The 15270-nt window shown below is 49.0% G+C and overlaps 1 protein-coding gene across 2 annotated transcripts in view; it reads left to right on the top strand.

Annotated features, from left to right (window-relative positions):
* FIRRM (FIGNL1 interacting regulator of recombination and mitosis) overlaps positions 1–15270 on the top strand; it is a 1527986-nt gene that overhangs the window by 1357800 nt on the left and 154916 nt on the right. The window lies entirely within an intron of this gene.

Here is a 15270-nt window from a genome sequence, read left to right as displayed (position 1 = left end):
GTCCACCCCTGCCCCCGCAGCAGCCTTCAAACCTTCCTATTCCGTCCCCTCACTCCCGCCCAGTAGGTGCAGAATCCGCCATCACCTACCCCACTGGGAACATATCACCACGGACGGGTGGGTTTTGCAAATAATTCGGAAGGGCTACTCCCTCTCTTTCGAATCCGCACCACCACACATGCCACCATCCTTCCATCCCCTTTCGGAGGATCATTTGGTGCTTCTCCGCCAGGAAGTCGCGGCTCTCTTGCCCAAGCGAGCTATAGAAAGGGTCCCTGTGCCAGAAGTAGGTCATGGTTGTTATTCCCACTACTTTCTGATACCAAAGAAGGACAAAGGCTTGCACCCTATCCTAGATCTTTGGGACCTGAACTACTTCCTCACTATCAACGTGCCGAAGTCACACCTGACTCCCTCTCAGACGCTCCCTTTCATCAGGGCAGTTCTGGACACAGTGTGGTTTCGGGCTTATCCTCCCCAAAAGCGAGTCCAAGACATTCAGGCTATGATTCCGATCTTTCAGCCTTGGTCGTGGGTTTCGGTGAGACTAACTCTGAGGCTGCTGGGCCTCTTGGCCTCCTGCATCCTGCTAGTAACACATGCCAGGTGGCATATGCGGGCTCTGCAGTGGGACTTGAAGTTCCAGTGGGCACAGCATCAGGGGAATCTCTCCGACATGGTCCAGATCTCGGAGGGGACTGCGAAAGACCTGCAGTGGTGGCTTTCGAATCCCAATTGGGTCAATGGCAGATCCCTCTCCCTTCCCCAACCAGATCTATCAATAGTGACAGATGCTTTGCTTCTGGGTTGGGGTGGCCACATGGGAGAAGGGGAGATCAGAGGCCTCTGGTCTCCGGCAGAGTCGGGCCTCCACATAAACATGCTGGAGCTCCGAGCGATAAGACTTGCGTTGAAAGCATTCCTTCCCTCTCTCAAAGGGAAAGTGGTGCAGGTGTTCACGGACAACACTACCACCATGTGGTACTCAAACAAACAAGGCGGGGAAGGGGCCTGGATCCTATGTCAGGAGGCACTACGCCTCTGGACATGGCTGGAACATCAGGGCATTACCCTGATGGTTCAACATCTGGCGGGCTCTCTCAGCGCCAGAGCAGACAAACTCAGCCGCTGACGCACTGTTGATCACGAATGGCGTCTCCGGAGGTGGCGCAAGATATCTTTCTCAAGTGGGGAGAGCCTTGGTTAGATCTGTTCGCTTCCGCAGAGAACGCACAATGTCAGCTATTTTGCGCATTGGAGTTTCCAAGGTGGCACACGCTCGGAGACGCTTTTCGTCTCGAGTGGAACTCTGGCCTCCTTTACGCCTCCCCCCCCCCCCCCCCCTAACCCTCTTTTACCCAGAGTTCACAAGAAGATTAAGAGCGACCGGGCCCAAGTTACCTTGGAGGCTCCGGACTGGGCTTGAATAGTATGGTATCCAGAGCTACTGAGCATGTCCATCGATCCTCCATTCAGACTGCCTCTTCGGCGGATCTTCTGTCGCAGCAGCAGGGGACGGTCCTCCACCAGAACCTGTCCAACCTCCGCCTTCATGCGTGGAGATTGAGCGGCAACAGTTGGCGGCATTTGCCCTTCCACCCGAAGTCTGCAATGTGATCTTGGCAGCCAGGCGTCCCTCGACTAAAACTGTATATGCCTGTCGTTGGAATAAATTTGTGGCATGGTGCACCAACAAATCTGTTGACCCCCTGTCTGCCCCTCTTTCAGAGGTTCTTCTATTCATTCTTTCCTTAGTCCAGCAGGGCTCTGCATTGGGCACCCTTAAGGGGTATCTGTCTGCCATTTCCGCCTTTCTTAGGCTTCCTGATCAGCCCTCACTCTTTAAATCTCCTCTTGTGAATTGGTTCTTAAAGGAGCTCACCCACTTATTTCTTCCCACTCCCTTCATCATGCCTCAGTGGGATCTTAATCTTGTGCTTACTTTCTTGATGTGTACTCCCATTGAGCCTGTGCATAATTGTCCCTTACAGCTCCTCACATTCAAAACTGTCTTTCTTATCGCCATCACCTCTGCTCGCAGGATGATTGAGCTTCAGGCCCTTTCTTCAAAGCCTCCGTAGTTTTCCGTACACCTCGACAGTGTGGTATTACGCACTAGAGCTTCCTTCCTTCCTAAGGTGGTTACACTGTTTCATGTAGGCCAGTCCATCACTTTGCCTACCTTCTACGAACCCCCACATCCTTACCATGAGGAGGAGAGACTCCACCGTCTGGACCCAAAAAGAGCATTGGCGTTCTATCTCAATCGTACTAAAGACTTCCGGGTGGACGATCAACTCTTTGTTGGCTATGTGGGTGCGAAGAAAGGGAAGGCGGTGCAGAAACGTACCATCTCTCGATGGATGCTCCTTTCCATCAAAATGTGCTACGCTTTGGCGAAAAAGCAACCTCCTGATGGCTTGCAGGCTCATTCTACCAGGGCCACTGCTGCATCCACTGCGTTAGCACGCGGAGTTCCTGTCCTGGATATCTGTCAGGCAGCTACGTGGGCGTCTCTGCACACGTTTGCTAAGTATTACGGTCTGGACAGTCAGGTCCGTTGAGACGGCTACTTTGGTCGTTCGGTCCTGCAGGACTTTCTAGTATGATCTTAGTTCGCAGCCCACCACCGAGGATGGCATTGCTTGAGTATCTATTCAAAGGTAAGGAATCTGCAACTAGAAGTCTCTATCAGATGTACAAGTTACTTACCTTCGGTAAGAAAATATCTGGTAGAGACATATTCTAGTTGCAGATTCCTTACCGCCCACCCATCCTCCCCGCTTGCGAACTAATTTCTAGGGACAGGGATTCCCCCCTTTCAGGTCCTTAGCTCTGGCGCACCAATATCAGTGTTCGTAGCGGCTCTGCGCTCTGGCGTGGAAAGTCGTTAAAAGAAACTGACGTCACTGCGCGAGGGAGGCATCTATGTACTACTCCTGGCGTCATCACGGTGACCACGACGCCTGCGGAGTCGACCGACGCCACCTACTGACGCGCAAGGGTATTGCTCGAAGAAAAAAATCTCCGGATCCAGTCTGACGCCTGTGGGAAAATTCTAAGGTAAGGAATCTGAAACTAGAATATGTCTCTACCAGATATTTAGTTTCCAAAGGTAAGTAACTTGTACATTAAATCTATCGACCAGTCCATTTTTTTGTGGATGACGAGGGGTGGTGAGCTTGTAGGTAACACCACACTCGTTCCACATTGCTTTTAGGCATGCAGACATGAAGTTACTACCTCTGTCTGATGATTCCCAGGATGGCTTTTGCCACTGCAGGAGCTGTAGTGGTCCTTAAGGGGATAGCTTCTGGGTACCTTGTGGCATGTTCCACCACCACAAGGATAAATCTATTGCCAGAAGCTGTTGGAGGGTCAAGAGGGCCAACAATATCAACCCCTACCGTTTCAGAGGGCACCCCAACCAATGGTAGTGGCATAAAGGGGGCCATTGGGGTGCCACCAGTCTTGCCACTGGCTTGGCATGTGACACAGGAGCAACAAAACTCCTTTCTGTCTTCTGACATATAGGGCCAGTGAAAATGTGGAACAAGTCTGTCCCATGTTTTACTCTGGCCTAAATGCTCAGCTAAAGGGATGTCATGAGCCAGAGTTAGGAGTAATTCCCTGTACTGAAGGGGGATGACCAGTATCCTGGTGGCACCAGGTTTAGGGTTCCTTGGTTCAGTATAAAGGAGATTATTCTCCCAATAAACTCTGTGTGTGTCAGTGACATCACCATTTTGCTGCTTGACAGCTTGCTGTATGAGGCCCTCTTATTTGGGACAGGTTTGCTGTGCCACAGTCAGCTCTTCCCTGGCAGGCCCCCCTGCACCCAAAAGCTCAGCTGTATCAGCTTCCAGCTTCTCTGGTGTAGGTTCTGCAGAGGGAGAGAATTCCTCTTCCTCAAAAGGAGAATCATCTTTGGAGGGAGGGATAGTGGACAAGGTTTTGCCCTTGTTACCCCTAGGTTTTGGGGGCACTTGGTCCATTGTTCCATTGTCCAAGTTTCCCTTTCCTCTTTGCTTCTTGGCCTGAGCCATGGTAAGAGCAAAGATATGCCCAGGAATGCTCAGCACTGCTGCATGTGCCTCCAACTCCACTTCAGCCCAAGCTGAAGTCTCCAAATCATTCCCTAGCAGACATCCTACAGGTAAATCAGTGGCTACCACAACTTTCTTTGGACCAGTCAACCCCTCCCCCACCACCCCAGTTGAGATTCACAACAGCCATGGGGTGGCTTACAGTGATGCTATGGGCGCCTGTCACTTGGTACTGATGACCAAGTAGATGCTGCTCAGGGGCAACCAGTTTGTTCATCACCATTGTGACACTGGCACCCGTGTCCCTGTAGGCCTCAACCTGGACACCATTAATCAGGGGGTAGATGCTTGTACTTATTCATATTAAGGAGACAAGCAACTAACGTAGGTCAATGCCACCATTAGAGACTAGTAGTGCTTTTCCCACCACCACTGCTTTTACTAGGGGCACTAGTGGTTGCAGTTGGGGTTGTGGTGGTGGGAGGTTTGGTGTTTTTCTTTGGACAATGACTGTCAGTTGCCTAGTGTCCTTTGGCTTTACACATATAACACCAAGGTTTCTTATCTTTGTGAGAAGAGGATTTGGACTAACCATCCCCAGAGGGGTTTTGTGGGCCTGATAAAGACTCTGATGGTTTTTTATCTTTGTCCCCACCTTTGTCATGTGACTTACCATGTTTCTTCTTGCCAAGCTCACCCTTGTTGTGACCCATTTGTCTGCCTTCTTTCCCAATTCTTGGGGAGAGGTCTGATCTGGGTCCACAAGATACTGATGTAACACGTCAGACACACAATTATTCAAAATATGCAGGCTTTCATAGTCAGTCACCTTACTGCCATTTAACCATCCTTCTAGGGCCTTCACAGAACAGTCTATAAAGTCTGTCCAGTCCTGTGATGACTCCTTTCTGGTCTCTCTCAACTTAATTAGGTACTGTTCATTGGTTAAGCCCAGACCATCCAAGAGTGAGTGCACTTTTAAGAATTTGGTAATTATCTGCATCATCCTGTTTGACAATAAGAAGTCTGTCTCTCCCCTTGCCAGAGAAGGATAACCAAAGGATAGCAGCCCACTGTCCATGAGGGACCCTCTGACCTTTACAGGCCCTCTCAAGTGCAGCAAGCCACTTGTAGATGTCATCACCATCCTTGTAAGGAGGGACAACTTTGTGCAGATTTCTAGAATCAAATGAAGGTTCCCTAACATTTGTATTCCTAAAACTGCTGCTGCCACCATGGGAACTAACCCCAAACCCTGCCTCTTTCTCCACAGCTAGGGATCCCCTGTCTAAGGCCAACTGTTGCTGCATTAGCCTCAGTCTGGCCTCCTCTAACCTCCGCTTTCTGAGTTCCCTATCTAGGGACTTGTCCTCAGGGTTAGAATTATGTGAAGCCTCTGAAACAGAGGTAACATGAGAGTGTGCAGAGGCAGACCTATCTCTAACATGGGCCACTCTATTGACTTGGCCTCTAGGGGTGAAGGGAGCCGTACTTGTGTGTGAACCCTTCCCACTACCAGTTACACCAGGGGGCTTGCTAACAAGTGAATCTGTGGAAGGACCCTCCCCAGGATTGTCATTCTGCTCTTCTGAGCCTTCCTGGTTGGAGTCATCCTCTACCTCTTTCCCTGTCTGATCTGGACCAGTGCTGAGTCCCTGGTCATCTTGGAGGAGAAGATTTGAGACTCCTTATTGGGGTTCTTCCCAATCCCTAAACTTCTTTCAATACAGAGACCCCTCAAAACTTTTAAAGTTAGGATTTTCATATGTTGTTTTCACAACTCTAGGGGTAGCATTTATGTAAGACATATTGAAAGAAAAAAAAAGTTTAGGAAAGTGAGTAAAAAGTTAGTAGATTAAGAGAGCTAACTTTTTAGAGAAAAGAGAAAACTTTTCAAGACTTTGCAAAGTTTAAAAGAACAGTTGTTTCTAGGTATATATTATATATGCTCTAAGTATTGGAGCAGGCTTTTCTTGTGAAAAGCACAGGTAACAAAGTGGGAAAGCATTTGCAAGTACTTATCCTATCACTGCACCACCAATGTAGGAGGCTGGCCTGGTTTGTAGTGGGTACCCTGGGTACTTACACCAGGTCCGGGTTTCCCCTATTAGTCAAGTAGTAGTGTTCAAGCAGCTTGGGCTGATAGAGGTAGCTATAGCAGAGCAGCTTAGGCTGAACTAGGAGACATGCAAAGGTCATGCAATACCACTTATAGTTACACATTACTTATACACAAGTAAAGGCAGTACTCCGTGTTACCAAAAATAAAGGTATTTATTTGGGTGACACAGTACCAAAAATGTCTTAGAGACAATAATCCTTCTGGAGGTAAGTATTATACACAATATATACACAACACCAAAATTGGACGAGTAAATTGTCATAGAACAATGCAAACAATAGGAAATGCTATAGATTGCAATGGGAGAAAATAGGTCTAGGAGCAACACAAGCCATATACTAAGAAATTGGAATGCAAATCACAAATTCCCTCCTAAACATGTGTAGTGTGTGCGGAATCGCTGGGAGAGTAAGAATACAGTAAAGGTAAGTAAATTACCCCAGAGCACAGAAAAGCAGGAGTAAAGTACTGCAAGTTTCATTAGGACACACTACACCTCGTGATTAGGATATTGCAGTAACCAACCAAGTCTGCAAACAACAACTGTTGGATTCCTGGACCTGAAGACCTGCAAAAGAAGGGGACCAAGTCCAGAAGTCGAAAGAAGTTCCAGAAAGGACAGGAGCCCCTGCCAACCCGGAAGAGGGTGCAAAACCAGAGTCCCCGGTTAGTCGAAGACTGCAGGAATGCAACCTAGGAAGATGCTAGTGGGTTCCTGCGTGATGCAAAGGATGTCCCGCAACGTGAAGATGGATGCAGACGTGATTTCGTGATGTAAGTCACCAACAAGACGTGGATACGGCAAAAGTGCATTTTGCGTCAAAATGGCACTGGCTTTACCCAGGAGGGACCCGTGGGCCTCAAGTCTGTGTGAGGAGGAAGAGGGAGCTCTCAGCAGTTTAGAGAGCCCTCAGGATGCCAGGCAGCACCCACGGGAATCCCAGGACACAGGGACAAAGGAGGTGTAAAACAGGGTTGGTGCAGCACAACAAAGAAAGGTCCCACATCGCCGGAGAACAACTTAGCAAGTTGAGCGTCGCAGGATGTAGTGCTGGGGACCTGGGCCAGGCTGTTCACGAAGGAATTTTGCAAATAGTGCACAGAGGTTTCAGTAGGTGAAGGAGACGCAGTACACAGGGGTACCGTCGCTCTCAGGGAAGGCAAGGACTTACCTCCTCCAAATTGCGTCAGCAGGAGCTCAGGACAGTCTGTCGATTGGATCCAACCTCTATGCCCTTAGGAGCATGCTCGTCGCTGTGAGAGGAGTCCAAGGGTACCGGTCGTCGTCTTAGAAGGTGCCTGCTGGATCAGGGGAGTGACTCTGTCACCCCACGGGTGATTTCTTCAGTCCTTCTGGTGCAGGCTGAAGACAGGGAGTCCTCAGAGTGTGCACACCGTGGAAACTGTTGCAGTTGCTGGTTGGAGCTGGAGTTGCAGAGGAAAAGTATCCCTTGTGGATACTTTGTTGCTGTTACAGCGGCTCCTGGAGCAGGCTGCAGTTGATCCGAGGTCAGAGGATGATGAAGTAGTTGCCGAGGATTCTTGAAGGAAACTTGCAAGCAGAACCTGAAGAGAACCCACAGGAAAGACCCTAAATAGCCCTGAGAGGGGGATTGGCTACCTTACAAGGTATGGACCATCAGGAGGGGTCTCTGACATTACCTGCTGGCACTAGCCACTCAGAGCCCTCCAGAGTGCCCCCACACCTTGCAAAGCAAGATAGCTGAAGTCTGGGACACACTGGAGGATCTCTGGGCACCACCCCTGGGGTGATGATGGAAAGGGGAGTGGTCACTCCCCTTTCCTTTGTCCAGTTTCCTGCCAGAGCAGGGGAGAAGAGGTCCCTGAACCGGTGTAGACTGGTTTATGCAAGAAGGGCACCATCTGTGCACTTCAAAGCATTTCCAGAGGCTGGGGGAGGCTACCCCTCCCTAGCCTGTATCACCTATTTCCAAAGGGAGAGGATGTAAAACCCGCATCTCAGAGGAAATGCTTTGTTCTGCTTTCCTGGGACTGACCTGCTCAGACCACAGGAGGGCAGAACCCTGTCTGTGAGGTGGCAGCTGCTGTAGCTGCAGTGGAAGCCTCAGAGAACTGGTTTAGCAGTACTGGGGGTCCATGGTGGAGCCCCCACGGTGCATGGAATTGGCTCCCCCATACCATATTTGGAATGGGGGGACAATTCCATGATCTTAGACAGGTTACGTGGCCATATTCGGAGTTACCATTGTGAAGCTACATATAGGTATTGACCTAAATGTGGTGCACACTTGTAATGGTGTCCCCGCACTCACAAAGTCCGGGGAAATTGCCCTGAACTATGTGGGGGCACCTTTGCTAGTGCAAGGGTGCCCTCACACTTAGTAACTTTGCACCTAACCTTCAGCAATTGAAGGTTAGACCAATAGGTGACTTATAAATTACTTAAGTGCAGTGAAAATGGCTGTGAAATAGTGTGTGCACTATTTCACGCAGGCTGCAGTGGCAGTCCTGTGTAAGGGGTTGTCTGAGCTCCCTATGGGTGGCAAAGGAAATGCTGCAGCCCATTTGGATCTCCTGGAATCCCCATGCCCTGGGTACCTAGGTACCATATACTAGGGACTTATAAGGGGGTTTCAATATGCCAATTGAAATTGGTAAATGTAGGCTCTGGCGTACAGTGACAAATTAAAAAGCAGAGAGAGCATAAGCACTGAGGTTCTGATTAGCAGAGCTTCAGTGACACAGTTAGGCACTATGCAGTCATACACATTAGGCCACAAACTATGAGCACTGGGGTCCTGGCTAACAGGATCCCAGTGAGACAGGCAAAACACACTGACATATAGGTTTTTTATCTATGAGCACTGGGGTCCTGGCTAGCAGGATCCCAGTGACACAGTAAAAACACTGACCCACACTCACAAACAACCCAAAAGTGGGGGTAACTGTGCTAGAAAGTTTCTACTTTCCTACATGATGGCACAGTATCCTTCAGAGGTTCTCATGCTACAGCCAGGTCCTTGGGTTTCGCAGCTACCCCTTGCCCCCCTCAGTTTGCTTTTCAACCCTTTTCCTCTCCATCCACCATGCCGCACCTGCTGCCCCGTCAGGGACATGGGATCCACCATTCTCGTAGATCAGGGAGCCAGTGGTCTGACGCCCAGGGCTCCCCCCACCCCCCTTGTCGGACGATTTGCCTCCAGGGACCAGTGGAAGGCAGTATTCGCTATTACCTGCTCCGCTGGCTTTCCATCATGTCAGAGAGGTGGGTTTTGCAGAGATTCCAAAAGGGCGGCTCCCTCACCTTGGAGACTACCCCTCCATCCATGCCACCATCCTACGGTCGGATGATGGAGTATCACTTTGCAAGAGGAAGTTATGGCTCTCTTGGCCAAGGGAGCCATAGAGAGAAGGCATTGGTTGCCATTCACTCTACTTTGTGGTGCCCAAAAAGGACAAGTGTTCGCCCCATGTTAGGCCATCGGTACCTCAATCTCTTTCTCAAGAAAGACAAGTTCAAAATGCTCACTCTGGCTCAGGTTATATCTGCGCTGGACCCAGGAGACTGGATAGTAGTGTTGGACTTGCTGGTCTCGTATTTCCATATGACCGACATGCCTACCCACAGACATTTCTTGTGGTTCACAGTAGGCCACGAGCACTTTCAGTTCACTGTGCTCTCCTTTGGACTTACTAGCACCCCAGGATATATTCACCACGGCGATGGAGGTGGTCGCAGCTCATCTGCGCAGATCAGGGGGTTTAGTTTTCCCCCATCTCAATGACTGGATGTTGAAGGTGGGCTTGCCCTAGGCTTTCCTCTCCCATCTCCAGTCTACAGCAGACCTCCTGCATTCGCTGCAGTTCACTATAAACATGCTGAAGTCACGCCTGACTCCCTCTCAGAATCTCCCTTTCATCAGAACTGTTCTGGACTGTAGGAAGGTACCATCTTGCCTGGCATGTTACCCCCATTTTTCACTGTATATATGTTGTTTTAGTTGTATGTGTCACTGGGACCCTGCCAGCCAGGGCCCCAGTGCTCATAAGTGTGCCTGAATGTGTTACCTGTGTTATGACTAACTGTCTCACTGAGGCTCTGCTAATCAGAACCTCAGTGGTTATGCTCTCTCATTTCTTTCAAATTGTCACTAACAGGCTAGTGACCAATTTTACCAATTTACATTGGCTTACTGGAACACCCTTATAATTCCCTAGTATATGGTACTGAGGTACCCAGGGTATTGGGGTTCCAGGAGATCCCTATGGGCTGCAGCATTTCTTTTGCCACCCATAGGGAGCTCTGACAATTCTTACACAGGCCTGCCACTGCAGCCTGAGTGAAATAACGTCCACGTTATTTCACAGCCATTTTACACTGCACTTAAGTAACTTATAAGTCACCTATATGTCTAACCTTTACCTGGTAAAGGTTGGGTGCTAAGTTACTTAGTGTGTGGGCACCCTGGCACTAGCCAAGGTGCCCCCACATTGTTCAGGGCCAATTTCCCGGACTTTGTGAGTGCGGGGACACCATTACACGTGTGCACTACATATAGGTCACTACCTATGTGTAGCTTCACAATGGTAACTCCGAATATGGCCATGTAACATGTCTAAGATCATGGAATTGCCCCCTCTATGTCATCCTGGCATTGTTGGTGCAATCCCATGATCCCACGGGTCTCTAGCACAGACCCTGGCACTGCCAAACTGCCTTTCCCGGGGTTTCACTGCAGCTGCTGCTGCTGCCAACCCCTCAGACAGGCTTCTGCCCTCCTGGGGTCCAGCCAGGCCTGGCCCAGGATGGCAGAACAAAGGACTTCCTCTGAGAGAGGGTGTTACACCCTCTCCCTTTGGAAAATGGTGTGAAGGCAGGGGAGGAGTAGCCTCCCCAGCCTCTGGAAATGCTTTCATGGGCACACATGGTACCCATTTCTGCATAAACCAGTCTACACCGGTTCAGGGACCCCTCAGCCCTGCTCTGGCGCGAAACTGGACAAAGGGAAGGGGAGTGACCACTCCCCTGACCTGCGCCCAGAGCTCCTCCAGTGTGCTCCAGACCTCTGCCATCTTGGAAACAGAGGTGCTGCTGGCACACTGGACTGCTCTCAGTGGCCAGGGCCAGCAGGTGACGTCAGAGACTCCTTCTGATAGGCTCCTTCAGGTGTTGCTAGCCTATCTTCTCTCCTAAGTAGCCAAACCCTCTTTTCTGGCTATTTAGGGTCTCTGCTTTGGGGATTTCCTTAGATAACGAATGCAAGAGCTCATCAGAGTTCCTCTGCATCTCTCTCTTCACCTTCTGCCAAGGAATCGACTGCTGACCGCGCTGGAAGCCTGCAAAACTGCAACAAAGTAGCGAAGACGACTACTGCAACTCTGTAACGCTGATCCTGCCGCCTTCTCAACTGTTTTCCTGGTGGTGCATGCTGTGGGGGTAGTCTGCCTCCTCTCTGCACTAGATGCTCCGTAGAAATCCCCCGTGGGTCGACGGAATCGTCCCCCTGCAACCGCAGGCACCAAAGAACTGCATCACCGGTACCCTGGGTCTCCTCTCAGCACGACGAGCAAGGTCCCTTGAATCCAGCAACTCTGTCCAAGTGACTCCCACAGTCCAGTGACTATTCAGTCCACGTTTGGTGGAGGTAAGTCCTTGCCTCCCCACGCCAGACTGCATTGCTGGGAACCGCAACTTTTGCAGCTACTCCGACCTCCATGCACTTCCGGCGGAAATCCTTTGTGCACAGTCCAGCCTGGGTCCACGGCACTCTAACCTGCATTGCACGACCTCCTAAGGTGTCCTCCGGCGACTCCTTTGTGCGACTTCGGGTGAGCACCGTTTCACGCATCTTCGTAGTGCCTGTTCCGGCACTTTTGCGGGTGCTGCCTGCTTCTGAGAGCGCTCCTTGTCTTGCTCGACGCCCCCTCTGTCCCCAGACGCAATTGGCGACATCCTGGTCCCTCCTGGGCCACAGCAGCAGCCAAAAACCCTAACCGCACGATTTGCAGCTAGCAAGGCTTGTTGGCGGTCTTTCTTCAGGAAAACACTTCTGCACGACTCTCCACGGCGTGAGGGATCCGTCCTCCAAAGGGGAAGTTCCTAGCCCTTGTCGTTCCTGCAGAATCTTCAGCTTCTACTGTCCAGTAGCAGCTTCTTTGCACCCACAGCTGGCATTTCCTGGGCATCTGCCCATCTCCGACTTGCTTGTGACTTTTGGACTTGGTCCCCTTGTTCCACAGGTACCCTCGTTTGGAAATCCATTGTTGTTGCATTGCTGGTTTGTGTCTTTCCTGCAGAATTCCCCTATCACGACTTCTATGTCCTTTGGGGAACTTTAGTGCACTTTGCACTCACTTTTCAGGGTCTTGGGGTGGGCTATTTTTCTAACCCTAACTGTTTTCTTACAGTCCCAGCGACCCTCTACAAGGTCACATAGGTTTGGGGTCCATTCGTGGTTCGCATTCCACTTTTGGAGTATATGGTTTGTGTTGCCCCTATCCCTATGTTTCCCCATTGCATCCTATTGTAACTATACATTGTTTGCAATGTTTTCTAATACTATTACTGCATATTTTGGTATTGTGTACATATATCTTGTGTATATTTGCTATCCTCATACTGAGGGTACTCACTGAGATACTTTTGGCATATTGTCATAAAAATAAAGTACCTTTATTTTTAGTATATCTGTGTATTGTGTTTTCTTATGATATTGTGCATATGACACTAGTGGTACTGTAGGAGCTTCACTCGTCTCCTAGTTCAGCCTAAGCTGCTCTGCTAAGCTACCATTATCTATCAGCCTAAGCTGCTAGACACCCTATACACTAATAAGGGATAACTGGGCCTGGTGCAAGGTGCAAGTACCCCTAGGTACTCACTACAAGCCAGTCCAGCCTCCTACATTGGTTTTGCAGTGGTGGGATAAGTGCTCTGTAACTACTTACCACTTTTGTCATTGTACTTTTCATAAGAGAAAAATATACAAAACGAGTTCAGTGTATGTACACCTAACCAAAAGGTTTTGCATTTCTTTTCTCACTTCTTTTCTAAAGTGCTGAAAAGTACTTCTAAACTTTCTAAAAAGCTCTTTAAAAGTTTTAAAAGTTTTTTTTCCTGTCTTTCTAAAAGTTTTGACAAACTTTTTTTTCCTTTTTCTGTCACTAAAACACTTTCTAAAATGTCTGGCACAGGCCAAACTGTTGATCTGTCCAAACTTGCTTATGATCACCTTAGCTGGAAAGGAGCAAGGAGTCTCTGCATAGACAGAGGTTTAAGTGTAGGTAAGAATCCCCCCAGAGAACTGTTGGTTAACATGCTTATAGAACAGGATAAGGCCAGAGGTGCCCCTTCTGTTGAAAAAGTAGCTAATGGTTCCCAATCTGATCCAGGGACTCCCCTAGAAAAAGATTCAGGAAAGAAACTTCCTAGCCTGCCCATTACAAGACAGCCTAGCATAGTTGGTACTGATGTAGAGTCACACCATACTGATAGTGTTGTCTCACAGCATAGCAAGAGTATTCCTTCACATCATAGTAGAAGTGATGTTTCTGTTAACCAAGCTGTTAGGATGCCTTCTGTAAGGGATGGGTCTCCTTCTGTACATTCTCACCATACTTCTGTTTCAAGGAATGTCCCACCCACCCACCCTGATGACAGAGAGTTAGAAAGGGAGCTCAATAGATTGAGAGTGGAACAAACCAGACTGAAGCTCAAGAAGCAACAGCTGGATTTGGATAGACAGTCCTTAGAAGTGGAAAGGGAAAGACAGAAATTGGGTTTAGAAACCCATGGTGGCAGCAGCAGTATTCCCCATAGTCATCCTGCAAAAGAGCATGATTCTAGGAATCTGCACAATATAGTTCCCCCTTATAAGGAGGGGGATGATATTAACAAGTGGTTTGCTGCACTTGAGAGGGCCTGTGTTGTACAGGATGTCCCTCAAAGGCAGTGGGCTGCTATCCTATGGCTATCATTTAGTGGAAAGGGTAGGGATAGGCTCCTTACTGTGAAAGAAAGTGATGCCAATAATTTCAAAGTTCTTAAGAATGCACTCCTGGATGGTTATGGCTTAACCGCTGAACAGTACAGGATGAAGTTCAGAAATACCAAAAAGGAGTCTTCACAAGAATGGGTTGATTTTGTTGACCATTCAGTGAAGGCCTTTGAGGGGTGGTTACATGGCAGTAAAGTTACTGATTATGAAAGCCTGTATAAGGTGATCCTGAGAGAGCATATTCTTAATAATTGTGTGTCTGATTTGTTGCACCAGTACCTGGTAGACTCTGATCTGACCTCTCCCCAAGAATTGGGAAAGAAGGCAGACAAATGGGTCAGAACAAGGGTGAACAGAAAAGTTCATACAGGGGGTGACAAAGATGGCAACAAGAAGAAGGATGGTAAGTCTTCTGACAAGGGTGGGGACAAATCTAAAAATGAGTCTTCATCAGGCCCACAAAAACACTCTGGTGGGGGTGGTGGGCCCAAATCCTCTTCAAATCAAAACAAAGAAAAGAAACCATGGTGCTATTTATGTAAAATAAAAGGCCATTGGACAACAGATCCCAGTTGTCCAAAGAAAAGCACCAAGCCTCCTACCACTACAACCCCTACTGCTACACCTAGTGTCCCTACTAATAGCAGTGGTGGTGGGAGCAAACCTACTAATAGCCAATCCAAGGGAGTAGCTGGGCTCACTTTTGGTAACTTAGTTGGGGTTGGTCTTGTTAGGGAGACCACAGAGGCTGTGTTAGTCTCTGAGGGGGCCATGGATTTAGCCACCTTAGTTGCTTGTCCCCTTAACATGGATAAGTACAAGCAACTACCCCTAATAAATGGTGTTGAGGTTCAGGCCTACAGGGACACTGGTGCCAGTGTTACAATGGTAATAGAGAAACTGGTCCACCCTGAACAACACCTACTTGGTCACCAGTACCAAGTAACCGATGCTCACAACAACACACTTAGCCACCCCATGGCTGTTGTAAATCTCAACTGGGGGGGGGGGGTTACTGGTCCAAAGAAAGTTGTGGTTGCCTCAGATTTACCTGTAGACTGTCTACTAGGGAATGATTTAGAGACATCAGCTTGGTCACATGTGGAGTTGGAGGCCCATGCAG

The sequence above is a fragment of the Pleurodeles waltl genome, chromosome 4_2 (assembly GCF_031143425.1).
Source record: "Pleurodeles waltl isolate 20211129_DDA chromosome 4_2, aPleWal1.hap1.20221129, whole genome shotgun sequence".
NCBI lineage: Eukaryota > Metazoa > Chordata > Amphibia > Caudata > Salamandridae > Pleurodeles > Pleurodeles waltl.
This window is presented reverse-complemented; position numbering and strand designations above follow the sequence as displayed.